Below are 26871 nucleotides of genomic sequence, written 5' to 3'. Positions count from 1 at the left end.
ATGTGGTGTGTGTGGGTGGTGTGTGTGGTGTGTGGTGTGTGTGTGTGTGTGTGTGTGTGTGTGTGTGTGTGTGGTGTGTGTGTGTGTGTGTGTGTGTGTGTGTGTGTGCATGCAGTGCACTGCTTACTTGTTTTAATTCTGAATCTCTCTCTCTCTCTGTGTGTGTGTGGACATCAGTACATAGAGCCAGTATAGAGACAAGTGAGGATGTGTCCTTATTACAGGCCAGTCTACAGTGGAACAAAGAGTGATCATTGCAGTCAGTCTGTAACACTGGGAACAAGCTGCCTCTCTCTGCCTAGCCTGACAGAGACAGACACTCCTGCTGTCCAACACTGACTGGGCTTTACTACTGGAATAGCCTCAGAATATTTCTCCCTCCATCCCACGTTAATGTTAAACCAAACGAGATGGATGTAATGCAGTGAGAGGTGTACGTTTTATTAAAACAGTTGTTGAGGGAGAGGATGAGAGCTGTCTCTGCAACCCATCCCCCATCTCTCTTCTCCATCCCCCTCTTCTTCTCCATCCCCCTCTCCTTCCCCATCCCCCTCTCCTTCCCCATCCCCCTCTCTCCTCTCCCCATCCTCTCTCCTCCTCCTTCTTTCTCTTATCCCTTCCCTCTCTCCTCTGTGTCCTTGTTTGGAACAGGGAAAGGGGGATACCTAGTCATTGTACAAAAGGGGGTGCAAAGGGTGCAACTCAAAATTAGGAAGGTACTCCTAATGTTTGGTATACTATGTGTATCTACATGATGTTACAGTATCTAAACCTTGTAATGAACCCAAAACACACAACCACACATTCACCTATACACACACACACAAAAAGCAACACCACAAACACTCAACTAAGTGTATAACAGCATCAGTGTGTAACGTGATATTCTACGATGCGCTGCAGTATCTATGGCAGTCCATGTCTGTCAGTAGAGAGAAGAGATGCCAAACTTCCCCCTGCTCTGATTGTAGACCAGAACACAAACAGTATGAGGATGGCTTTGTTGGCCAATGGCCACCACAGTGGGACAACTAACTTCCTTTATTTACCTGGAAATATAGTAAACTGTATGGTATTCATGGTACTTATTCTGTCCAACAACTTGTGAAATATTTCACAACATTTTCGATACGAATAATAATACCACATGCCATTGAAACCATTGCATATAGGCCCTCATCTCCCCTCCTTCTAACAACAAAAAGCATGACTTGAAGATAGGAATCACAAAACAACTGGGAGTGAATGTTTCTCATAAGGCTTTCCAACCCAGAATATAATTTAGATGCCTAGCAGAGCATCAAAGGGAGGGGAAAAAACACACCAAGGCTAATTCTGACTGCTGGTGAAATAAATAATGAAAAACAGCACCCAAGGCTAATCTGACTGGGGAAATAAAATGAAAAACGCACAAGGCTAATCTGACTGGGGAAATAAAGAAAACAAAAAACAGCCCAAGGCTAAATCATCTGATAGGTGAAATAAAAAAAATAAAAAACAGCACCAAGACAATCTGACTGGTGTGAAATAAATGAAAAACAACACCAAGGCTAATCTGACTGGTGAAATAAATGAAAACGACACCAGGCTAATCTGACTGTGAAATAAATGAAAAAACACACCAGCTAATCTGATGAAATAAATGAAAAACAGCACCAAGGCTAATATGACTGGAATAAATATGAAAAACACACCAAGGCTAATCTGACTGGAAAATAATGAAAAAACACACCAAGGCTAATCTGACTGTGAAATAAATGAAAAACAGCACCAAACTAACTTAATTTGACTGTGAAAATGAAAAAAATATCTCTCTCTTCTAGATACTTACATTTCTCTGTTTTAGTCTAGATACTTAAACTTCTCTGTTTTAGCCTAGATACTTACATTTCTCTGTTTTAGTCTAGATACTTAAACTTCTCTGTTTTAGCCTAGATACTTACATTTCTCTGTGTTAGTCTAGATACTTTAATTTCTCTGTGTTAGTCTTCTGTACTGAGCTCACGTCCTATTACCTGCAGTCAATGACCAAATGGCCTGGAATATTATTCATATATTTTATAATTACATCATTAATAACAATTATCAAAAAAGACATCTAATTGTAACCCTAACCCTAAACCTAACCCCTAAGCTTAAAATAGTCTTTGTCCTCTTAGGGATGTGGGAAATGTCCCCAAAAGGGAGAATTATCTTTGTTTTACTATCCTTGTGGGGAACTGCGGGTATTTTCGGTCCACACAAGGGTGAAAGTACGGGGGTGAGAAAACGTTCACATCTATAACGATCAACCATCTGGAGAAAGCTAACTATAGCAAAATGTGTTTATCATAATAATATGACATAATTTAAAATATATATATATATTATATCCTCGTAAATTAGTAACACAGTACATGTTATTTTAGCTAGTTACACAGGTACACGTGATGGTACACGTGTACCTGTCACAACTCACACACCTTTCTTGGAACCTCTGAATTAATGTTGCTTAGCAACAGGAGGAGACGGGCATCTGTTAAATGTGTCATTCGATTGATGTTTACCTTCACCAGCCTATCTTTTTAAGACACTAGAGTAGGAGCAGAGGCTCGAGGTGGACATGGCATTGGGCTGATCTCCTTGCACAGAGTGTTTCTAGGAATCCCAGTCTGTCAGCCAGTTATCTGTGTTGCTCTGTCACTGTGAGAGGAGGACTTTTGGATACAGACGGACATTAGAAGATAGGGGACCGCTCATCTCCCTCTTCTATCTATTATCGTTAAATGAAGTGCTCACTCACTCACAGACCTCCCCCAGGACACACACACACACACTGTGCTCACCCTCTCTCAGTCCTCCCCCAGGACACACACACACACTGTGCTCACCCTCTCTCAGTCCTCCCCCAGGACACACACACACACTGTGCTCACCCCTCTCTCAGTCCTCCCTGAGTCTCTGGAGTTTTAGACAGTCAGTGGCAGCACCTGACTACTGAGTATTTAGTGTAACTTTCACTTTCCTCGCTTTCTCCCTCTCTCACCGTCTCTCCTTTTCTCTCTCTCATCCTCCTTCATCACCCTCTCTCCGTCTCTCTCCCTCCTTCATCCCCTCTCTCCGTCTCCTCCTCCCTTCATCCCCTCTCTCCATCTCTCTCTCCCTCCCTTCATCCCCCTTCTCTCACTTCTCTACTCTCCCTCCTTCATCCCCCTCTCTTCCGTCTCCTCTCTCCTCCTCTCATCCCTCTCTCCGCTCTTCGTTCTTTCATCCCCCTCCTCCGTCTCTCTCCCTCTTCATCCCCTCCTCTCTGTCTCGCTCTCCCTCCTTATTCATCCCCCTCTCTCCCTGTCCTCTCTCTCCTCCTTCATCCCCCTCTCCGTCTCCCCTCCTTCATCCCCTCTCTCTGTCCTCTCTCCCTCCTTCATCCCCTCTCTCTTGTCTTCTCTCCCTCCTTCATCCCCTCTCTCTGTCTCTCTCTCGCTCTCCTCTCCACTATCTCTCTTTCTCTCTCTCACTCGCTCTCTCCACCCCTCACTCTCTCTCTCTTGCTGTCTCTCTCCCCCTCTCCCTCCCCCTTGCTGTTTCTCTCTCCAGCTCTCTCTCAGCCCTTAGCTCCAGGTGGCTACTTACCTCACTCTCTGGCTAATTTCTCTAACATTTAGAAGAATTAGTTGCCGTCTGAGCGTGTCAGCGTGTCTTAAAATGTTTACTGGTCTAGCTAGAGCTGTTTTTCATGGGGTTGCCACAATTACTCAGGGCTTTTAACATGAACTATAAAAACAATATAATGTAATCGTTTGAGGAAAAAAAAGCTCCATTCTTAGCCAAAGTGATTTAAATTGAGTGTTTAGACAGTTTTGTAATCACATAGAGTTTATTATGATTTGAGTTGACAGGACAGAGGTGAGCATGTCGTTTTGTAATTATTTGTCTGAATGTTGTCTTAATGTGTATTAGTGTGCCACATTATTCTCAGTTAGTGTGTGTGTGATTCTTTCTCCAATAAGCTCTCACAGTTCATCCATGTTTCTCAAACGTCAAATTTAGTTGTGGTTACTTCACTGTATCGTTCCAAGGTTAAGTTTAGGCATTAACTCCAAAAGGTTAAAGGGAAGAAAGAAAAAATAACTCAACTTCATATTCATCATCTCCAGCACCACTCCAACATCAACATATGTGAAAATTGCAAGTTTCTATTGTCACGTTCTGACCTAAGTTCCTTTTTTATGTCTTTATTTTTAGTTTGGTCAGGGCGTGAGTTGGGGTGGGCATTCTATGTTGTTTTTCTATGTTTTTGTTCTGTAGGTGATTTTCTATGTATTTGGCCTAGTATGGTTCTCAATCAGAGGCAGGTGTCAGTCGTTGTCTCTGATTGGGAGCCATATTTAGGTAGCCTGTTTTCCTTTGTGTTTTGTGGGTGGTTGTATCCTGTGTTAGTGTTTTCACCATACGGGACTGTTTCGGGTTGTTTGTTTTTGTACTTTTGTTATTTCGTTCAGTGTTCTGTTTGATTTATTAAATATATCATTATGGACACTTACCACGTTGCGTATTGGTCCGATCCTTGCTACTCCTCCTCAGACGAAGAGGACGAAAACCCGTTACATCTATGTTTTGTAGTAAAATAGATAGAGGAAGATACTTTTAGTCATGTGGTGTATGTGGACACCTGCTTGTTGAAAATCTCATTTCAAAATCATGGACATTAATATGGAATTGGTCCCCCCTTTGCTGCTATAATGGCCTCTATTCTTCTGGGAAGGCTTTCCACTAGATGTTGGAACATTACTGCAGGGACTTGCATCCATTCCGCCACAAGAGCATTAGTGAGGTCGGGCACTGATGTTGGGCGATTAGCCCTGGCTCGCAGTCGGCATTCCAATTCATCCCAAAGGTGTTCGAAGGAGTTGAGGTCAGGGTTTTGTGCAGACCAATCAAGTTCTTCCACACCGATCTCGACAAACATTTTCTGTGTGGACCTCGCTTTGTGCACAGGGGCATTATCATGCTGAAACAGGAAAGGACCTTCCCCAAACTGTTGCCACAAAGTTGGAAGCACAGAGTCATCTAGAATGTCATTGTATGCTGTAGCATAAAGATTTCCCATCACTGGAACTAAGGGGCTTACCCCGAACTATGACAAAAAGCCCCAGACCATTATATCCGGCAAACCCAGGTATGTCCGTCAGACTGCCAGATGGTATAGCGRGATTCATCACTCCAGAGAACGTGTTTCCACTGCTCCAGAGTCCAATGGCGGCAAGCTTTACACCACCCAGCCGACGCTTGGCATTACGCATGGGGATCTTAGGCTTGTGTGCGGCTGCTCGGCCATGGAAACCCATTTCATGAAGCTCCTGACTAACTGTTCTTGTGGTGACAATGCTTCCAGACAATGCTTRCAGAGGCAGTGTTGCAACTGAGGACAGATGATTTTTATGCACTTAAGCTCACAGAATGGGACCTCTGAGTGCGGATGTGGCCTACCACTTCGCGGCTGAGCCGTTGTTGCTCCTAGATGTTTCCACTTCACAATAGCAGCACTTACAGTTGACCAGGGCAGCTCTACCATGGCAGAAATTTGACAAACTGACTTGTTGGAAAGGTGGCATCCTATGACGGTGCCACGTTGAAAGTTATTGAGCTCTTCAGTAAGGCCATTCAACTGTCAATGTTGTCTATGGAGATTGCATGGCTATGTGCTCGACTTTGTACACCTGTCAGCAACGGGTGTGGCTGAAATAGCTGAATCCGCTAACTTGAAGGGGTGTCCACATACTTTTGTATATATAGTGTAAGTGTTTCCAATGACATCATCAGTGTGAATCGTGAGATTTGAATCAATTATGAGTAAGCATTGCCTACTAATTGGTTGATGATGTCATTGAAACTCTTTCTCTATCTTTTTTACAACAAAACATAGAAACGCGCCATTTTCACATATGTTGATGTTGGGGTGGTGCTGGAGGTGATGAATATGAAGTTGAAAATGGTGAAATTTCCCTTAAAGGTAAGGGTTAAGGTTTGGTATAGYCTTAAAAGTAAAATATCTTTCTATCGCTGGATTTGAACGTGCAACCTTTGGAATCACAGGCAGAAGCTTACGGCCATCCTCGTCCACAACACCCTAACAAAACCCAAACCTACTTGAAGGTAACAGCGCTCACTGTTGCCCCTAGTGGTCGGTTTCCACGTCATCTGCCGACGTCCTCAGACATGGCTAGACGTTGAAAACTGACTTGTATCACGGGTGACCTGGCTGTCTTTCTATCAAGTGAATATGATGTACAGTGGCAAGAAAAAGTATGTGAACCCTTTGGAATTACCTGGATTTCTGCATAAATTGTACATACAATTTGATCTGACCTTCATCTAAGTKACAACAATAGACAAATAGATAATAGACTGGAGTCAGGAGTCAGCTAACCTGGAGTCCAATCAATGAGATGAGATTGGAGATTTTAGTTAGAGCTGCCCTGCCCCATAAAAAACACTCACAAGATTTGAGTTTGCTATTCACAAGAAGCAGTGCCTGATGTGAACCGTGCCTTGAACAAAAGAGATCTCAGAAGACCTAAGATTAAGAATTGTTTCCTTGCATAAAGCTGGAAAGGGTTTCAAAAGTATCTCTAAAAGTCAGTCCACGGTAAGACAAATTGTCTATAAATGGAGAAAGTTCAGCACTGTTGCTACTCTCCCTAGGAGTGGCCGGCCTGCAAAGATGACTGCAAGAGCGCAGTGCAGAATGCTCAATGAGGTTAAGAAGAATCCTAGAGTCTCAGCTAAAGACTTACAGAAATCTCTGGAACATGCTAACATCTCTGTTGACGAGTCTACAATACGTAAAACACTAAACAAGAAAAAAGACATTGCTGCACATCTGAAGTTTGCTAAAGAGCACCTGGATGTTCCACAGCCCTACTGGCAAAATATTCTGTGGACAGATTCAACTAAAGTTGTGTTGTTTGGAAGGAACACACAACACTATGTGTGGAGAAAAAAAGGCACAGCACACCAACATCAAAACCTCATCCCAACTGTATGGTGTAGGGAGCGTCATGGTTTGGGCCTGCTTTGCTGCCTCAGGGCCTGGACAGCTTGCAATCATCGACGGAAAAATGAATTCCCAAATTTATCAAGACATTTTGCAGGAGAATGTAAGGCTAGGTCCACAACAGAAGTTAGGTCAACAACAGAAGTTAGGTGATGCAACAGGACAACAACCCATTAGACAGATGTAAATCAACAACAGAATGGCTTGAACAGAAGAAAATACACCTTCTGGAGTGGCCCAGTCACTCCTGACCTCAACCCGATTGAGATGCTGTGGCATGATCTCAAGAGAACGGTTCACACCAGACATCCCAAGAATATTGCTGAACTGAAACAGTTTTGTAAAGAGGAATGGTCCAAAATTCCTCCTGACCGTTGTGCAGGTCTGATCCACAACTACAGAAAACGTTTAGTTGAGGTTATTGCTGCCAAAGGAGGGTCAACCAGTTATTAAATCCAAGGGTTCACATACTTTTCCCAACCTGCACTGTGAATGTTTACACGGTGTGTTCAGTAAAGACATGAAAAATTGTTTGTGTATTATTAGTTTAAGCAGACTGTGCTATGTCTATTGTGTGACTTAGATGAAGATCAGATACAATTGTATGACCAATTTATGCAGAATCCAGGTAACTATAAGGGTTCACAGACTTCCCCCCCCCACTGTATATGTGTGTCTCCTCCTCGTGGACTGGTGTGTGTGTGTGTGTGTGTGTGTGTGTGTCCTCTCCAGTGAGTGTGTTGTCTCCTCATTAATGTTGCATCAGTCTCCTGTGAGTGCTCAGGTTTGAACTGTATTGAACTGTATGTGTAACATGATCCTCTTCCTTCCCATCAGCACCACAGCACGGGAGGGTTTTGTGTGTGTGTGCGTGTGTGTGTGTGTGTGTGTGTGGTGTGTGTGTGTGGTGTGTGTGTGTGTGTGTGTGTGTGTGTGTGTGTGTGTGTGTGTGTGTGTGTGTGTGTGTGGTGTGTGTGTGGTGTGTGTGTGTGTGTGTGTGGTGTGTGTGTGTGTGTGTGTGTTAAATCTGTACTGAGCTTTAGAGAGCCTCTAGGGCTATAGTGGGGGAGACATTCTCACACTCTCCTCACATCTGTCTCTCTCACTTTCTTTCACACACACACACACACACTGCAGTCTGTGGCGAGGGTAGATGTTTTCCATCCAGTCTAATGCATGCAGAGTGGTACAGTGATATCCAGCTGAAAGAATAGTTAAAAATGTAATGACTTTTGCAGAAGGCTGTGATTTCATTGGAAACAGTTGGGCGCGCAGGGGAAAATCTCTAATCCCCTTTATTGAAGGGACTCTCAGTGATCTTCCTATGGGAATTCTCCCCCCATAAGACTCTGTGGAGGGTGGCAGGAGGGAGAGAGGAGGGGGCAGGAGAGGGAGGGCTTCCATGAAATCCCTTTGTTTCAGTATTCCCATTAAAACTCAGCTAGGATAATCACATAATGCGAGATTTATAACATACGGTTAATCTCAGAATATGATCACATCTCTTCCAAATTTAAATGATATATCCCAGAAGTTTTTTTAAATGAAACGTGTTCAAGGTGTGATTTGATTCAGTTATAAAAAAAATCAGAAGTTGCCTATATGTGTTTCTTTACCTTTTTACATTCCCAAAGATTTGTTTAACAGAGGTTTGGATTGGCTAACCTGGAGACAATGGAGACTGCAACAATTGATCTACAGACTCAGAAGACCCTTCCTCTGTCCTGTGATATGGCTGATAGCAGATCTACGCTGTAGTTATACATATTTAAAATGCAATAGGCTCTGCTTCACCTGTCTCTGTCCTGTAGGCAGGTCCAGTGGGCTGCAATGCATCGTGCATAATAACATATCACATAGCAACCTTGCTGTATCAGAGGATGAAAGAGGACATGAAGGGGAGAAGAGAGTATATCTGAGACAGTTTATGTACAGTAGAATGTGAAGCCTCTGTTCTATTTATACTCAGCCAGTCAGGAGACACTACTGGAGTCCAATCAGGAAACAAGGGCTTACTGAATACATTCTGTAGTGTACACATGCTATTCAATGAGGAAATGGAAGGATGCTATACACATTAGGGTTGAATATTTTCCTGGTATTTTACAAATGTTCCATCCCGAGAATAAATCACTTTTCTCCGTGTAACCCGGTATTTCCCYTCAAAACCGGAAGTGTCATTCAAAAGCATTGTAAAGCATATACTGTAAATAGGCCTTGTCTAGATTTGATTAGAGCTTTGATTGAAAAATTCAATCCTGACGCTACCTGAGCCTGATGAGCAATACATTAAATACATTTTATGAGGCCTACATTAAAGTATTTTTAATGAGCCCAAGCCCCCCAAAAAACGAATGATTGTGCCGTTATTCAATACATATATGATATAAGCTACTGCACATTACTTATGACAGCTAGCTAGCTATATGCTCTTTTAGGTAAATAAATGAAACTAGCTCCAGTAGGCTAATCATTTCGAGTGTGAACTGTGTTACTGTATTGTATTAGATGGACTGGAATTACACACATCGTTCAAACCATGATAAAGCAGGGAGAGAACAAGTTGCAAGTATAGGCTAGCAAATTTGATTTTAATTTTGAAATATAACCGCGCCTATTTGTTTAATTAGTAGACTGACGCATATATACCGTTCATAATATTTCCTCTAATGTTATTAGGCTACCTCCTCTTTCTCTCTCTACTGTTGCTTCATTCCTTCCTCGCTTTCAACAGTTAAATGAAAGAAGTTTTGTTGTCCATCATTTTAATGACATCCTTGAATAATATAGGACTATAATTAGATGCAGAAGGCTTTCACTTCTCTTCACGAAGATTGAATGTTTATGGGTCTGAATAAATGACTGTTATAGCCTACCGCCATCGCGTGTTCTCTCTTCTTTCAAACTACCTGTGAGTTCTATTTAACATTCAGCAACAAATTGGTTGCATCCCTCTTCGCATAGTCTATTGGTATAAGAAATGCAAAAAAATTATGTCCAGCAAGCTTTTCTAGTCTAGCTTTTCCTGCATGGGACTCCAAGAGCTAAGGAGCGGTTTTTAAGGAGAGGCCAGCGGAGCACAGAGAGGGTATAAGTTAGAAGCTTATTAGGGGCTCCCGAGTGGTGCAGTGGTSTAAGACACTGCATCTCAGTGCTAGAGGCATCACTACAGACCCTGGTTCGATTCCACAGCCGTATCACAACCGGACGTGATTGGGAGTCCCATAGGGTCCAGCATCGTCTGGGTTAGGGTTTGGTCGGGGTAGGGTTTGGCCGGGGTATTTCCGGGTTAGGATTTGGCCGGGGTATTTCACTTATGTAAATAAGAATTTGTTCTTAACGGACTTGCCTAGTCAAATAAAGGTTAAATAAATAAATATTATCCATCATCAGTAATTAGCTAAATATAAGGCTAATACTGGATTGAAAGAGGTAGTCTAGGAGATCTATATATAGGGATATACAGTATATCAATCTAGATAAGGATTATCTATTTTGGATACAATTTGAATGTTGATAGAGAGAATGACTGTGAGAGAGTGCTCGTGGGTGCACAGATTTAAAGCAATGATATTCGAGTGATAGGCTGTTTTAAAACTCTCTGCAGCTGCAAAAAAATATATACAGTTGAAGTCGAAAGTTTACATACACTTAGGTTGAAGTCATTAAAATTCATTTTCAATCACTCCACAAATTTCTTGTTAACAAACTATAGTTTTGGCAAGCCGGCTAGGACATCTATTTTGTGCATGACACAAGTAATTTTTCCAACAATTGTTTACAGACAGATTATTTCACTTATAATTCACTGTATCACAATTCCAGTGGGTCAGAAGTTTAAATACACTACGTTGACTGTGCCTTTAAACAGCTTGGAAAATTCCAGAAAATGATGTCATGACTTTAGAAGCTTCTGATAGGCTAATTGACATCATTTAAGTCAATTGGAGGTGTACCTGTGGATGTATTTCAAGGCCTACCTTCATACTCAGTGCCTCTTTGCTTGACATCATGGGAAAACCTAAAGAAATCAGCCAAGACCTCAGAAAAAAAATTGTTGACCTCCACAGGTCTGGTTCATCCTTGGGAGCAATTTCCAAATGCCTGAAGGTACCACGTTCATCTGTACAAACAATAGTACACAAGTATAAACAGCATGGAACCACGCAGCCGAAATACCGCTCAGGAAGGAGACGCATTCTGTCTCCTAGAGATGAACGTACTTTGGTGCGAAGAGTGCAAATCAATCCCAGAACAGCAGCAAAGGACCCTGTGAAGATGCGAGGAAACTGGTACAAAAGTATCTATATCCACAGTAAAATTAGTCCTATATCGACATAACCTGAAAGGCTGCTCAGCAAGGAAGAAGCCACTGCTCAAAACCGCCATAAAAAAGCCAGACTACGGTTTGCAACTGCACATGGGGACAAAGATCGTACTTTTTGGAGAAATGTCCTCTGGTCTGATGAAACAAAAACAGAACTGTTTGGCCATAATGACCATCGTTATGTTTGGAGGATAAAGGGGGAGGCTTGCAAGCCGAAGAACACCATCCCAACCGTGAAGCACGAGGGTGGCAGCATCATGTTGTGGGGAGGAGGGACTGGTGAACTTCACAAAATAGATGGCATCAGAGAAGGACAATTATGTCGATATATTGAAAGCAACATCTCAAGACATCAGTCAGGAAGTTAAAGCTTGGTCACAAATGGGTCTCCAAATGGACAATGACCCCAAGTATACTTCCAAGAAGTGGAAAATGGCTTAAGGACAACAAAGTCAAGGTATTGGAGTGGCCATCACAAAGCCCTGACCTCAATCCCGTAGAAAATTTGTGGGCAAAACTGAAAAAGCGTGTGCGAGCAAGGAGGCCTACAAACCTGACTCAGTTACACCAGCTCTGTCAGGAGGAATGGGCCAAAATTCACCCAATTTATTGTGGGAAGCTTGAGGAAGGCTACCAAAACGTTTGACCCAAGTTAAACCAATTTAAAGGCAATGTTACCAAAATACAATTGAGTGTATGTAAACTTCTGACCCACTGGGAATGTGATGAAAGAAATAAAAGCTGAAATAAATCATTCTCTCTACTATTATTCTGACAATTCACATAATAAAGTGGTGAACCTAACTGACCTAAAACAGGGAATTTGTACTAGGATTAAATGTCAGGAATTGTGAAAACAGGAGTTTAAATGTATTTGGCTAAGGTGTATAAACTTCCGACTTCAACTGTATATATTTTTTTTTCAATAAAAAATAAGGTGACCCCTGAAAGCCAGATGGAGATGGGTAAATTAGACGCACATTCTGTCTTTATATTACTATAGCATAGGCTATGCTGCAGCAAATGTAGGCCTACCTGTCACAAGAAAGAAAGTTACCAGATGAGATGATAGGTCTACATGCATTGTGAACTGTGCTCCATACTGAGATGGTCTGTCCCCACCTGAGCGTTGATGATTCATCATGCAGAGGCCATAGAGAAGCCAGATTTAGATATCAGATATAATTTAACAGTCAATTTCATGCCATGCTGTTTCATATAAATAATTTATTATAATTCACCAGTTTCAATGAGGAAATGGAAGGAGGCTATACACATGCTATTCAATGAGGAAATGGAAGGAGGCTAATCACATGCTATTCAATGAGGAAATGAAGGAGGCTGTACACATGCTATTCAATGGGAAATGGAAGGGCTAATCACATGCTAGTTCAATGAGGAAATGGAAGGAGCTGTACACATGCATTCAATGAGGAAATGGAAGGAGGCTGTAACACATGCTATTCAATGAGGAATGGAAGGAGGCTGTACACATGCTATTCAATGAGGAAATGGAAGGAGGCTAATCACATGCTATTCAATGAGGAAATGAAGGAGGCTGTAACACATGCTATTCAATGAGGAAATGGAAGGAGGCTAATCACATGCTATTCAATGAGGAAATGGAAGGAGGCTGTACACATGCTATTCAATGAGGAAATGGAAGGAGGCTGTACACATGCTATTCAATGAGGAAATGGAAGGAGGCTGTACACATGCTATTCAATGGAGAAATGGGAAGGAGGCTACACATGCTATTCAATGAGGAAATTGGAAGGAGGCTGTACACATGCTATTCAATAGACAACTGGAATGAGGCACTAATCACAGGCTATTCAATGGAGGAAATGGAAGGAGGCTGAACACATGCTATTCAATGAGGAAATGGAAGGAGGCTGTACACATGCTATTCAATGAGGAAATGGAAGGATTACCAGGACGCATACTCAGAATATACGCTGACCAGCTGGCAAGTGTTTTTTTTAACCTCTCCCTAACCCAGTATGTAATACCTACATGTTTCAAGCAGACCACCATAGTCCTTGTGACCAAGAAAGGTAATCTGCCTAAATGACTACCGCCCCATAGCACTCACATCTGTAGCCATGAAATGCTTTGAAAGGCTGGTCATGGCTCACATCAACACCATCATCCCAGACACCCTGGACCTACTCCAATTTGCATACCGCTCCTCAACAGATCCACAGATGACGCAATGTCTATAGTACTCCACACTGCCCTTTCCCACCTGGACAAAAGGAACACCTACGTGAGAATTCTGTTCATTGACTACAGCTCAGCTTTCAACACCATAGTGCCCTCCAAGCTCATCACTAAGCTAAGGACCCTTGGACTGAACACCTCCCTCTGCAACTGAATCCTGGACTTCCTGATGGGCCGCCCCCATATTGTGAGGGTAGGCACAACACATCCGCCACACTAACCCTCAACACTGGGTCCCTCAGGGGTGCGTGCTTAGTCCCCTCCTGTACTCCCTGTGGCCACACACAACTCCAACACCATCATTAACAATCTCACCCTTAACGTGAGCAGGAACTGATCGGGGACTACAGGAAAAGGAGGGCCGAGCACGCCCCCATTCACATCGATAGGGCTGTAGTGGAACAGGTCGAGAGCTTCAAGTTCTTTGGGTTCCACATCACCAACAAACTATCATGGTCCAAACACCTCAAGACAGTCGTGAAGAGGGCACGACATAGCCAATTCCAATTCAAGAGGCTGAAAAGATTTGGCCTGGGACCTCAGATGCTCAAAAGGTTTTACAGCTGCACCATCAAGAGCATCCTGACTGGTTGCATCCCCATTTGGTATGTCAACTGCTCGGCATCAGACCACAAGACGCTACAAAGGGTAGTTCGTATGGCCCAGTACATCACTGAGGCCGAGCTTCCTGCATCCAGGACCTCTATACCAGGCAGTGTCAGAGGAAGGCCCTAACAATTGTCAAAGACTCCATCCACCCAAGTCATAGACTGTTCTCTCTGCTATCGCACATCAAGCTGTATGAGAGCTCCAAGTCTAGGACCAAAATGCTCCTTAACAGCTTCTACCCCCAAGCCATAAGACTGCTGAACAGTTAATCAAATGGCTACCAGGACTATTTACATTGACCCCCTTATTTTATTCAAAAAATGCACTGACTCTCTTGCACAGGCTGTACAGTGCATTGCAAAAGTGTTCACCCCCTTGGCATTTTTCCTATTTTGTTGCATTACAACCTGTAATTTAAATAGATTTATATTAGATTTCATGTAATGTACATACACAAAATAGTCCAAATTGGTGAAGTGAAATTAAAAAAATAACTTTAAAAATTCAACAACAAAAAAACAGAGATGTGGTGCGTGCATATATATTCCGCCCCTTTGCTATGAAGCCCCTAAATAAGACCTGGTGCAACCAATTACCTTCAGAAGTCACATAATTGCGTCACATGATCTGTCACATGATCTCAGTATATATACACCTGTTCTGAAAGGCCCCAGAGTCTGCAACACCACTAAGCAAGGGGCACCACCAAGTAAGTTGCACCACCAAGTAAGTTGCACCATGAAGACCAAGGAGCTCTCCAAACAGGTCAGGGACAAAGTTGTGGAGAAGTACAGATCAGGGTTGGGTTATAAAAAAAAATATCCAAAACTTCGAACATCCCACAGATCACCATTAAATCCATTATTAAAGAATTGAAAGAATATGGTACCACAACAAACCTGCCAAGAGAGMGCCGCCCACCAAAACTCACAGACCAGGCAAGGAGGGCATTAATCAGAGAGGCAACAAAGAGGCCAAAGATAACCCTGAAGGAGCTGCAAAGCTCCACAGCGGAGATTGGAGTATCTGTCCATAGGACCATTTTAAGCCGTACACTCCACAAAGCTGGGCTTTATGGAAGAGTGGCCAGCTTTGTACTCTGGTTAGATGAGACAAAAATGTAGCTTTTTGGCCATCAAGGAAAATGCTATGCCTGGCACAAACCCAACACCTCTCATCACCCCGAGAACACCATCTCCACAGTGAAGCATGGTGGTGGCAGCATCCATCATGCTATGGATATGTTTTTCATCGGCAGGGACTGGGAAACTGGTCAGAATTGAAGGAATGATGGATGGCGCTAAATACAGGGAAATTCTTGAGGGAAACCTGTTTCAGTCTTCCAGAGATTTGAGACTGGGACGGAAGTTCACCTTCCAGCAGGACAATGACCCTAAGCATACTGCTAAAGCAACACTCAAGTGGTTTAAGGGGAAACATTTAATTGTCTTGGAATGGCCTAGTCAAAGCCCAGACCTCAATCTAATTGAGAATCTGTGTCATGACTTAAAGATTGCTGTACACCAGCGAAACCCATCCAACTTGAAGGAGCTGGAGCAGTTTTGCCTTGAAGAATGGGCAAAAATCCCAGTGGCTAGATTTGCCAAGCTTATAGAGACATACCCCAAGGGACTTGCAGCTGTAATTGCTGCAAAAGGTGGCTCTACAAAGAAGTATTGACTTTGGGGAGTTGAATAGTACAAGTTTTCAGTTTTTTTGTCTTATTTCTTGTTTGTTTCGGGAAAAATGCCAAGGGGGGTGAATATTTTCGCAAGCCGCTGTATACACGCACACATACTACACTGACACTGCAACACACCCACACACACCCGGACACACAAAACACACACACACATGCAAATTGACATTGCTGCTGCTCTCTGTTTATTATCTATGCATAGTCACTTTACACCTACCTACATGTATATAATTACCTCGACTAACGCTTACCCCTGCACATTGACTCGGTACCGGTACCCCTTTTATATAGCCTCGTTATTGTTATTTTATTGTGTTCCTATTTTTCCTTTAGTTTATTGAGCAATTTTTTTTAACTAACTTTTTTAAAACTCTGCATTGTTGGTTAAGGGCTCGTAAGTAAGCATTTCACGGTAAGGTCTACACTTGTTGTATTTGGCGCATGTGACAAATCAAATTTTATTTTATTTATGTACATGCTATTCAATGAGGAAACTGAGGTTATACAACCTGTTCAATTAGGAAATATAATGTTACTGTATACATGCTATTGATTCTCATTCTGTTTCTCCTTTATCTCACTCCATTGAGTCTAAATGTATACATACAGATGTAGGATTTTAATTTGAGCCAGTTTGCTACAGCAGGAAAATAATCTTGCAGCAATAGGACATTTTTCGTTAGGGCAAATCAAGTCTTGTGATAAGGTGCGTCTCGGTGAGAGGTGTAGGAGTCAGGCGCAGGAGAGCAGGGATACTGAGAAGCGTGTTTAATATAATAATTATATATTCATAGTCCACCAATACAAAATTGGCACAGATCCCTCTATATAAAGGTCCCACAGTTCACAGAGGAGATCAGTAAAACAAAACCGAAACTCGTGCCAAATGCACGGAGGAACAAACTCAGTTCCGAAAATAAACTACACGTGCGTAATAACGAGAACAAGAAATATCAACCATAAACGAGCGCAACAACCCCCACAAGCTTAATCCCGCACGAAATAAGGCAGGTAACAGGTGCCTATATACACACAGAAATAAACGCAATTGAAACCAGGTGTGAAAATGAACACAGACAAAAAAAACAGAAAAGGAAAAGGGATCGGTGGCGGCTAGTAAAACCGGCGACGCCAAGCGCCGAGCGCCGCCCGAAACCTGGAGAGGGGTTATCTTCGGTAGAAGTCGTGACAGTACCCCCCTCCTGACGCGCGGCTCCGCAGCGCGACGACGCCCGGCCTCGAGGACGACCCGGAGGACGAGGCGCAGGGCGATCCGGATGGAGGGGTGAAACTCCTTTAGCATAGGTGGATCCAGTACGTCCTCCACCGGCACCCAGCATCTCTCCTCCGGACCGTACCCCTCCCAGTCCACGAGGTACTGAAGACCCCCACCCGACGCCTCGAGTCCAGTATGGACCGAACTGCATAACGCCGGCGCCCCCCGATGTCCAGGGGGGGCGGAGGATCTCCCGCACCTCATCTTCTTGAAGCGGCCCAGCCACCGGCCTGAGGAGAGACACATGAAACGAGGGGTTAATACGGTAATAAGGGGGGAGCTGTAACCTATAGCACACCTCGTTTATTCTCCTCAGGACTTTGAATGGCCCCACAAACCGCGACCCAGCTTCCGGCAGGGCAGGTGGAGGGCAGGTTTCGGGTCGAGAGCCAGACCCGGTCCCCGGTGTGTACACGGGGGCCTCGCTGCGGTGGCGGTCGGCACTGGCCTTCTGCCGCCCTTCGGCGTTTAAGGTACCCATGGGCGGCCTCCCAGGTTTCTCTTGAGCGTCTCACCCAATCGTCCACCACAGAGCCTCGGTCTGGCTCTGATGCCATGGTACCAGGACCGGCTGAATACCCAACACACATTGAGAAGGCGACAGGTTCGTAGAGGAGTGGCGGAGTGAATTCTGGGCCATCTCTGCCCACGGGATGTACTTCGCCCACTCCCCTGCCGGTCCTGGCAATACGACCGCAGAAACCTACCCACATCCTGGTTCACTCTTTCCACCTGCCCATTAACTCTCGGGGTGAAACCAGAGGTAAGGGCTGACCGAGACCCCCAAACGTTCCATGAACGCTTTCCCACCCTGGACGTGAACTGGGGACCCCGATCAGAAACAATATCCTCAGGCACCCGTAGTGCCGGAAGACGTGAGTAAACAGGGCCTCCGCCGTCTGTAGGGCTGTAGGGAGACCGGGCAAAGGGAGGAGACGACAGGACTTAGAAAACCGATCCACAACGACCAGGATCGTGGTGTTGCCCTGTGATGGTGGCAGATCGGTCAAGAAGTCAACCGACAGGTGTGACCAAGGCCGCTGTGGAACGGGAAGGGGTTGTAACTTCCCTCTGGCAGGTGCCTAGGAGCCTTGCACTGAGCGCACACTGAGCAGGAGGAACACATAAACCCTCACGTCCTTGGCTAAGTGGACCACCTACTTCCCCAAAGACATCGCACCGTCTACCAATCCCCGGGTGACCAGAGGAGGGGGACGTGTGAGCCCACAAATTAGCCTGTCTCTAACCTCCAGCGGAACGTAACACCCGTCCCGCTGGACACTGTGGTGGAGTAGGACAACACGCGATGCTCGCTCAATGTCTGCGTCCACCTCCCACCTCACAGGTGCCACTAGACAAGAAGCCGGGAGGATGGGCGCAGGATCGATGGCCCGCTCCTCCGTATCATATAGTCGGGACAGTGCGTCTGCCTTAGTGTTCTGGGAGCCTGGTCTATAGGAGATGGTAAACCTAAATCGGGTGAAAAACATGGCCACCTTGCCTGACGAGGGTTCAGTCTCCTCGCTGCCCGAATGTACTCTAGATTACGGTGGTCAGTCCAGATGAGAAAAAGGGTGTTGGGCCCCCTCAAGCCAATGTCTCCACACCTTCAGAGCTCTGACAACAGCCAGCAACTCCCGATCCCCACGTCATAGTTTGCTCCGCCGGGCTGAGCTTCCGAGAAAAGAAAGCACAGGGGCGGAGCTTCGGTGGCGTACCCGAGCGCTGGGAGAGCAGGCTCCAACCCCAGCCTCGGATGCGTCCACCTCCACTATGAATGCAAAGAGGGGTCCGGATGCGCCAGCACGGGAGCCGAGGTAAAAGAGCCTTCAGGCGCAAAAGCCCTGTCCGCCTCAGCCGACCACCAGACGCGCCGGCCCCCCTTCGCAGTGACGTAATGGGAGCAGCCACCTGCCCAAAACCCCGGATAAACCTCGGTAGTAGTTGGCAAACCTAAGAACCGCTGCAACCTCCTTTACCGTGGTTGGAGTCGGCCAATTACGCACGGCTGCAATGCGGTCACACTCCATCACCAACCTGATGTGGAAATGCGATACCCAAAGGAAGGAGACGGCCTGTTGGAAGAACAAGCATTTCTCAGCCTTGACGTACAGGTCATGCTCCAACAGTCGCCCAAGTACCTTGCGCACCAGAGACACATGCGCGGCGCGTGTAGCGGAATAGACCAGAATGTCATCGATGTAAACCACCACACCCTGACCGTGCAGGTCCCTGAGAATCTCGTCTACAAAAGATTGGAAGACCGCTGGAGCATTCTTCAAACCCGTACGGCATGACGAGGTACTCATATGGCCGGATGTGGTACTAAACGCTGTCTTCCACTCATCTCCTTCCGGATATCGCACCAAGTTATATGCACTCCTGAGATCCAGTTTAGTGAAAAACCGTGCTCCGTGAAATGACTCAATCGCCGTGGCAATGAGAGGTAGCGGGTAAACTATACCCACCGTGATGGAATTTAGACCCTCTATAGTCAATGCACGGACAGCAACCTCCCTCCTTCTTCTTCACAAAAAAAGAAACTCGAGGAGGCAGGTGAGATGGAGGCCCGAATGTACCCCTGCCCCAGAGATTCAGATATGTATGTCTCCATAGCCACCGTTTCCTCCTGGGACAGGGGATACACGTGACTCCTGGGAAGTGCAGCGCCTACCAGGAGATTTATCGCACAATCCCCTCGTCGATGAGGTGGTAATTGGGTCGCCTTCTTTTTACAGAAGGCGAAGCCAAATCGGCATATTCTGAGGGAATGCGCACGGTGGAGACTTGGTCTGGACTCTCCACCGTTGTAGCACCGATGGAAACTCCTACACACCTGCCTGAGCACTCCTCCGACCACCCTGTAGAAGCCCTCTGTTGCCACGAAATCCTGGGGTTGTGAGGGCCAACCAGGGGATCCCCAGCACCACCGGAAACGCAGGAGAATCAATGAGGAAGAGACTAATTCTCTCCTCATGACCCTCCTGCGTGACCATGCCCAGTGGAGCCGTGGCCTCCCTGACTAGCCCTGACCCTAATGGTCGGCTATCTAAGGCGTGCACTGGAAGGGTTTGTCAAGCTGAACAAGGGGATCCCTAACCTGTGCGCTAAACCGCGGTCAATAAAATTCCCTGCCGCGCCTGAATCTACTAGCGCCTTATGCCGGGAAAGAGGGAAAATTCAGGAAAAATAATCCATACATACATGTGACCAACAGGGGGCTCTGGGTGAGCCTGGTGCCGACTCACCTGAGGTGTCCGAGCAGTGCTCGGCCTGGCGTCTCGACTCCCTGGAGGACCCCCCCAGCACCGGTCAGCAGTGTGCCCTCTGCGACCACAGTTGGCACAGGAAAGGCCCCTCCTCCGGTCGCCCTCGCTGCAGCACCACCTAGCTCCATGGGTGTTGGAGTGGTGGAGCTGGGGAATGGAACTGACAGAGCCCGACTGGACGTCCGCGGGTCGCCAGCAAGTTGTCCAACCGAATGGACATGTCGATCAACTGGTCCAAGGAGAGGGTGGTGTCTACAGGCCAGCTCCCTACGGACCGTCTCACGCAAACTACACCTATAGTGATCGATCAAGGCCCTGTCGTTCCATCCCGCGCCAGCGGCCAAGGTCCGGACTCAAGAGCAAAGTCCTGAGCACTCCTCTCTCCCTGCCTCAGATGGACCAGCCGTTCACCCGCCGCTCGACCCTCAGGTGGGTGATCGAACACGGCCCGAAAGCGGCGGGTGAACTCTGGGTAGTGGTCCCTCGCCGAGTCAGGATCGTTCCATACCGCGTTGGCCCACTCCAGGGCTTTACCTGAGAGGCAGGAGACGAGGGCGTTCACGCTCTCACCCTCCCGAAGGAGCCGGACGAACGGTCGCCAGGTATAGGTCCATCTGGAGTAAGAACCCCTGGCACCCTGCCGCCGTCCCATCGTACTCCCTCGGGAGACGAGTCGAATCCCACTGTGCTCAGGCAATGAAGGAGAGGGTAGTGGTACTGATTGGGGTGTGGCTGAGACAGGTGTGGGAAGGCCACCTCTCTCCCATCTCTCCATCATCGCCATCACCTGATCCATGGCGGTCCCCAGCCGGTGTAACACTGCCGTGTGGTGTTGAACTCGCTCCTCCACGGACCCTGGAAGTGCGTCTGCTCCTGCTGACTCCATATTTCTGGTGCGGGATTTCTGTGATAAGGTGCGTCTCGGTGAGAGGTGTAGGAGTCAGGCGCAGGAGAGCAGGGATACTGAGAAGCGTGTTTAATATAATAATTAATATTCATAGTCCACCAATACAAAATTGGCACAGATCCCTCTATATAAAGGTCCCACAGTTCACAGAGGAGATCAGTAAAACAAAACCGAACTCGTGCCAAATGCACGGAGGAACAAACTCAGTTCCGAAAATAAACTACACGTGCATAATAACGAGAACAAGAAATATCAACCATAAACGAGCGCAACAAACCCCCACAAGCTTAATCCCGCACGAAATAAGGCAGGTAACAGGTGCCCTATATACACACAGAAATAAACGCAATTGAAACCAGGTGTGAAAATAAACAGACAAAAAAACAGAAAAGGAAAAAGGGATCGGTGGCGGCTAGTAAACCGGCGACGCCGAGCGCCGAGCGCCGCCGAACCTGGAGAGGGGTTATCTTCGGTAGAAGTCGTGACAAGTCTGACATTTTAAAGTGGAATAACAAACTTTAGTAGCCTTTTTCAACCTTGAATACACACAAGTCAGAAATTCTCAGCAACAAAATAATGATCAAATGAAGATCCTACATTTGTATGAACAGTCATGTACAATTAGTACTGTAACCTTCTGGAATTTCAACCATCAGATATTCACTGCTGTTGATATCTAATGCAATCAGTCATAGACACTGCTACACCCGTGAGTGTTAGTGTGTATGCATGTGTGTGTGTGTGTGTGTGTCATTACAATATTATGGTGTGTCTCTCAGCAGGCTGGGGGATAAACCCATCTGTTTTTGTTGCTGAGTTAATGATGGGTGGAAAGAGAAAAATGTCTTTGCCTTGCGCTAGGCTAAATGTGCCTGCCTTTACCTTGTGTCTGGCTGCTGGGCTGCTTGGCTGTTTGGTTGTTTGTACGTGTGTGGAAACGGTGACTAAGACCCAGCCCTCTCCTCCCATCCCATCTCCCCCTTTCTTACATTGTCTTTCCCTGCCTCTCTCTCTCTCCCTCCCCACCTCTCCCTCCCTCCCTTTTCACCTCTCCTTCGCTCCCCACTTCCCTGCCTCCTCCCTACCCACCTCTCCCTCCTCCCCCAACCTTCCTGCTCTCCCACCTCTCCTTCCTTCCCCACCTCTCCCTCCCCTCCCTCCCCACCTATCCTTCCCTCCCACCTCTCCTTCCATCTCCTCCTCCCCATTCCTCCCCACCTCTCCCCATCTCTACCTCCTCCCAGCCATTCAGTATTACTGAGGTAATGATGGGAGTTGAGATCTGTTGACAAACTAGAGCAGCGATGCATTCAGATCCTTTACAACACAAACGTTGTCTTTCTGTTTTATTGAGGACAAACTTAATTCAGCAAGTAGCCTACGCCTGGAGAGTGAACGGGGGGAATGCTTAGATAGGATCATAGTGTATTCCACAACAGGAGAGAAAGGAGAGTGATTCTGCTTGATGCTCTCCTCTCTCAGGTTCATACACAGCAGCACAGAACAGAACAGTGCTGTTTTATAGATGAAAGTCTTTTTTCCCAGGCTAGTTTCCACCAACTCTCATTAAAAGTCCTGCGTTCCTTCTCCGTCTAAATGTTGCTGGCAGACAAACATGCTAATGGTCAACTGGAGCCTTCTCCAAAAGCTCTTAGCTCTGATCCCTTCTCAAGCTGTTGACTGTTTTACTGATGGGGAAGAGAGCGAGAGAAGGAGGGGGGAGAGAGAGAGAAGGAGGGGGAGAGAGAAGGAGGGGGGAGAGAGAGAGAAGGAAGGGGAGAGAGAGAAAGAGGGGGGAGAGAGAGAAGGAGGGGGAAGAGAGAGAGAAGGAGGGGGGAGAGAGAGAGAAGGAGGGGGGAGAGAGAGAGAAGGAGGGGGAGAGCGAGAGAGAGAGAGAAGGAGAGAGAGAGGGGGATGAGAGGGAGAGAGGGGGAAGAGAGTGCTAGGGAGAGAGTAAGATAGAGGGGGGGTGGGGGGGTCTATAGACGATGTAACTCCTACAGTATGCAGTGAGTCTTGGCTTGGGTTACAGCAAGGTATGATAACATGGTTAAAGAATGGTTATGACTTCCCTCCAATGAGAGAGCAGAGATTCACCTCATTTAACCCTCTGAAGATTAGGTGGGTCAGTTACAGTAGGATGCTGTCAGACATCTGTCTCTCTCTGTAAACTATTAGAAGCTCTTCTAAAAGCCACTGGAGTATATTTCTTATGCATCCTACCTTATGCTTCCTAGCTACCATGTGCCTCCTAGCTATTGTATGCCTCTTAGCTCCTAGATACCCTGTGCTTCCTAGCTCATAGCTACCTTGTTTGTCCGAGCTCCTAGCTACCTTATGCCTCCTAGTGCCTAGCTACCTTGTTTGTCCGAGCTCCTAGCTACCTTGTTTGTCCGAGCTCCTAGCTACCTTGTTTGTCCGAGCTCCTAGCTACCTTGTGCATCCTAGCTGAGCTGGCTGTAGCTTGCTGTTTTTTTCCACCTCCATGTCATTAGCAGTGATTTATAGGTTTGCCTGTTGAGACACTGATGGTGCCATGCCACTACACCGTGTTAACCACATCAGAGCACCAGCCTCACCCCGCTCCTCCCTCTCTCTCTCCTCCTCATCTCTCCTCAGCCCTCCTCTTGCCGTTGGGTTGATTAATCACAGCACAACCCATGGGCCTCACTGCACAACCATCAAATGCAAACACGCACACATGCACACATACACAATCACACCCACATACGATTAGCAGACCTTTGTTTTAGCAGCCAGGGTATCAACAATAGCCATTGTATTTCCAGTGTATAGTATCCATTCTACCCAGACAGTGTAATAAATAGAGGGTTGTCAAGGGAGACCCAGAGCTGTTCTGTGACTGGCTGGTTATCTCACAACATTTCCTCCCTGCCATCAGAATGCCACTAGACTGCAGCACAGCCATCTACCAACATGTCTGCTCACACTGAACATAATTGCCTAGCACAGATGTGCCTGTCTGGCTGGCTGCCTAGTATTAAAGAAGTACATATTCATGCTCCCATTCACACTGGTATTCACTCCTTGATGTGGTGTGGTGGGGCTGTCATAAAAAAAGTGTGTGTGTATGCCTGTGTGTGTGTCTGGATGTAAATGTGTGTTTTAGTACTTAAATAAATCCACTGTATTCTCTGTCAGTATTTAGATATTATATCACATGAAATTCCCTGAGAGTCAGCTTGTCTGCTTTGCTCTGGGCATAGGAACGCCTGCTGTTGTCGTCCATATGGACACAGCCATGCTAGAGGCTCTGTGGCTCTCTCACCAACACACACTCACACACTAACCAATGTTTGTTATGTTGAATATGTCTCCTTCTCTGTAAAGAATTACACATCTTGTGTTGTTGGAAATTATAAACATATAGTTATAATTAAATATTGTTAAAACAAAGATATGGGGAGAATGGACAGATGGAGAGATGGGGAGATGGAGAGAATGGAGAGATGGAGAGATGCAGAGATGGGGAGAATGGAGAGATGGGGAGATGGAGAGATGGGGAGATGGAGAGATGGGGAGATGGAGAGATGGAGAGATGGGGAGATGGTGTCACGACTTCGACCGAGGCAGGCTCTCCTTCCCGTTCGGGTGGCGCTCGGCGGTCGTCGTCACCGGCCTATTAGCTGCCACTGATCCTTTTCTCCCCCTCCTTATGTGTTTATTGGGCGCACCTGTTTTGTATGAGGGTTAATTAGTTGGGCTTATTTAATCAGCCGGCATACACGTTTCTTTGTGCGGGATTGTTTGTTTGTAAGTGGTGGTGTTTGTTTCGTGCATCGTGTTTGATGTACTGTTTTCGTATTCCCCGTGTCTGGGGTTGTTGTAGTGGTCACCCAGTGTGTTAGTTGGGTGGCCTAGTTTTCTACATGTTCATTAAAGAACATTTGGTTATTGCACCTGCTGTTGCCTGCGCTTGACTTCCACTCRGACACCCAGGCCTTACAGATGGAGAGATGGAGAGATGGAGGACCTGCTGTTTATGTCTGTATGTTAGGCCATGCTACAGAGGTCTTCACTGTGGTGTCTGTTTAAACTGACCTGGAGGGACCTCTGCCATACGGACACTACTGGCACTGAGATCATCAACACATGAACTCTGACTGAACTGAACGCCTGTTTGGACCCCAGGAAGAGTAATGGGAATCCTAATAAATACTAAATACTAAGGCCTGAACAAGATATTTAACCATACCATGATGAACTGACTTCTTCACAGATTCATCATCTAATCAGGTATTTTGTGTCCTCTCTGGGTGGCTCATTGTGAACAGTAATTTTATTGCTCTGTCTGTCAGTCTGTCAGTTAGTGTTCATCTTTAACTGCCCTGTTCTCCTCCCGTCTGCTGTCTAAGGGTCATCTCTGGGCCAGCAGGAGGGGCTTGCCAGTGTCTTCTTCCATGATGTAATTATCCCAGTCATGTCGTAAAGCAGTCTACAACTCAGTCCCGCCCTGAGCCACCAAACACACACGTACCCACCTGGCMCCCAATGGGTCAACCCTTGAATGAGACAAAAGGGGGGTGGGACAGTATTATGTCATTGTCTGATTCCTCTTCATCATATAGCCAGTTTTCCCAGCTGCAACAGTAAGGCTAGGGCAGGACTGCTCTCTGTCTCTGGGTCTCTCTCTCTCTGGTCCTCCCTGGCTTTGGGGACAGGGTGTGTGCTGCCGGCATGCTATCGCTGATCCAGATCTAACATCTGGACTGCCTGCACCTCAATAATCTACAGAACCTTCCTCTCCATTACTCCATCTATTCTGCACTGGTCTGAAAATAGAGAGGACAGGAGACAGAGAAGAGGGAACCACTTGTTGAGGTGCAGCATTGGGCTGACAGTGGTCTTGAGTTGACAGTTACATAGCTGCTTTACACCTGTTCCTGCTCTCTCCTCTCCTCTCCTCTCCTCTCCTCCCTCCTGTCTGTTCTCAGGGACACTCCCCTGCAGCAGATGGATGGTTCTCAGCTGGCTCTAGAGGATATTGATCATCAGGATCTAAAGAGTTTCTCTCCATGGTCATTTTCATCATCTGAGCTGTAGCTAATGGATTCACTTCCTACAGTCTGCATGACCCCCCCCCCCCAGCAGTGAAATCCTCCTGGTCTAACAGTCTGATGACCGCCCCCCCAGCAGTAATCCTCTGGGCTAACAGTGATGCCCCCCCCCCCGACTTGATTAAACTAGATTGATTTCCTGATAATAGTTGTTATTGTTCCTCTCTCTGCGTAAGATATCTCTTCCTCTTTAACACCATATTCAACACAATTTAAACAATGGAGGAGTGTGTGTTTGTTTCTGTTTGTGTGTGTGTGTGCTAGTGTGGTGTGTGATGTGTGTAGGAGGTGTGTTTCTATGTTGTGTGTGTGTGTCTGTAGGAGTGTGCTGTCTGTTATGTCGTTGTTGTGATGTGTTGTGTGTGTGGTGTGTGCGTGCGTGGCGTGCGTGCGTCGTGCTGTGCTGTCGTGGCGTGCGTGTGAGCTATGATGCCTTGCGGCCGTGAC

General features: G+C 46.2%; 2 pseudogenes; one reads left to right on the top strand and one right to left on the bottom strand.

The window, feature by feature from the left end:
• The window catches only part of LOC139024706 (purine nucleoside phosphorylase LACC1-like), a 36089-nt pseudogene extending 18362 nt beyond the window's left edge, over window positions 1-17727 (bottom strand).
• The window catches only part of LOC112072019 (ecto-NOX disulfide-thiol exchanger 1-like), a 95674-nt pseudogene that overhangs the window by 9926 nt on the left and 58877 nt on the right, over window positions 1-26871 (top strand).

The sequence above is a fragment of the Salvelinus sp. IW2-2015 genome, unplaced genomic scaffold, assembly GCF_002910315.2.
Source record: "Salvelinus sp. IW2-2015 unplaced genomic scaffold, ASM291031v2 Un_scaffold1803, whole genome shotgun sequence".
Classification (NCBI taxonomy): domain Eukaryota; kingdom Metazoa; phylum Chordata; class Actinopteri; order Salmoniformes; family Salmonidae; genus Salvelinus; species Salvelinus sp. IW2-2015.
Note: the sequence above shows the minus strand (reverse complement) of the source record. Positions and strands in the feature narration are given on the sequence as shown.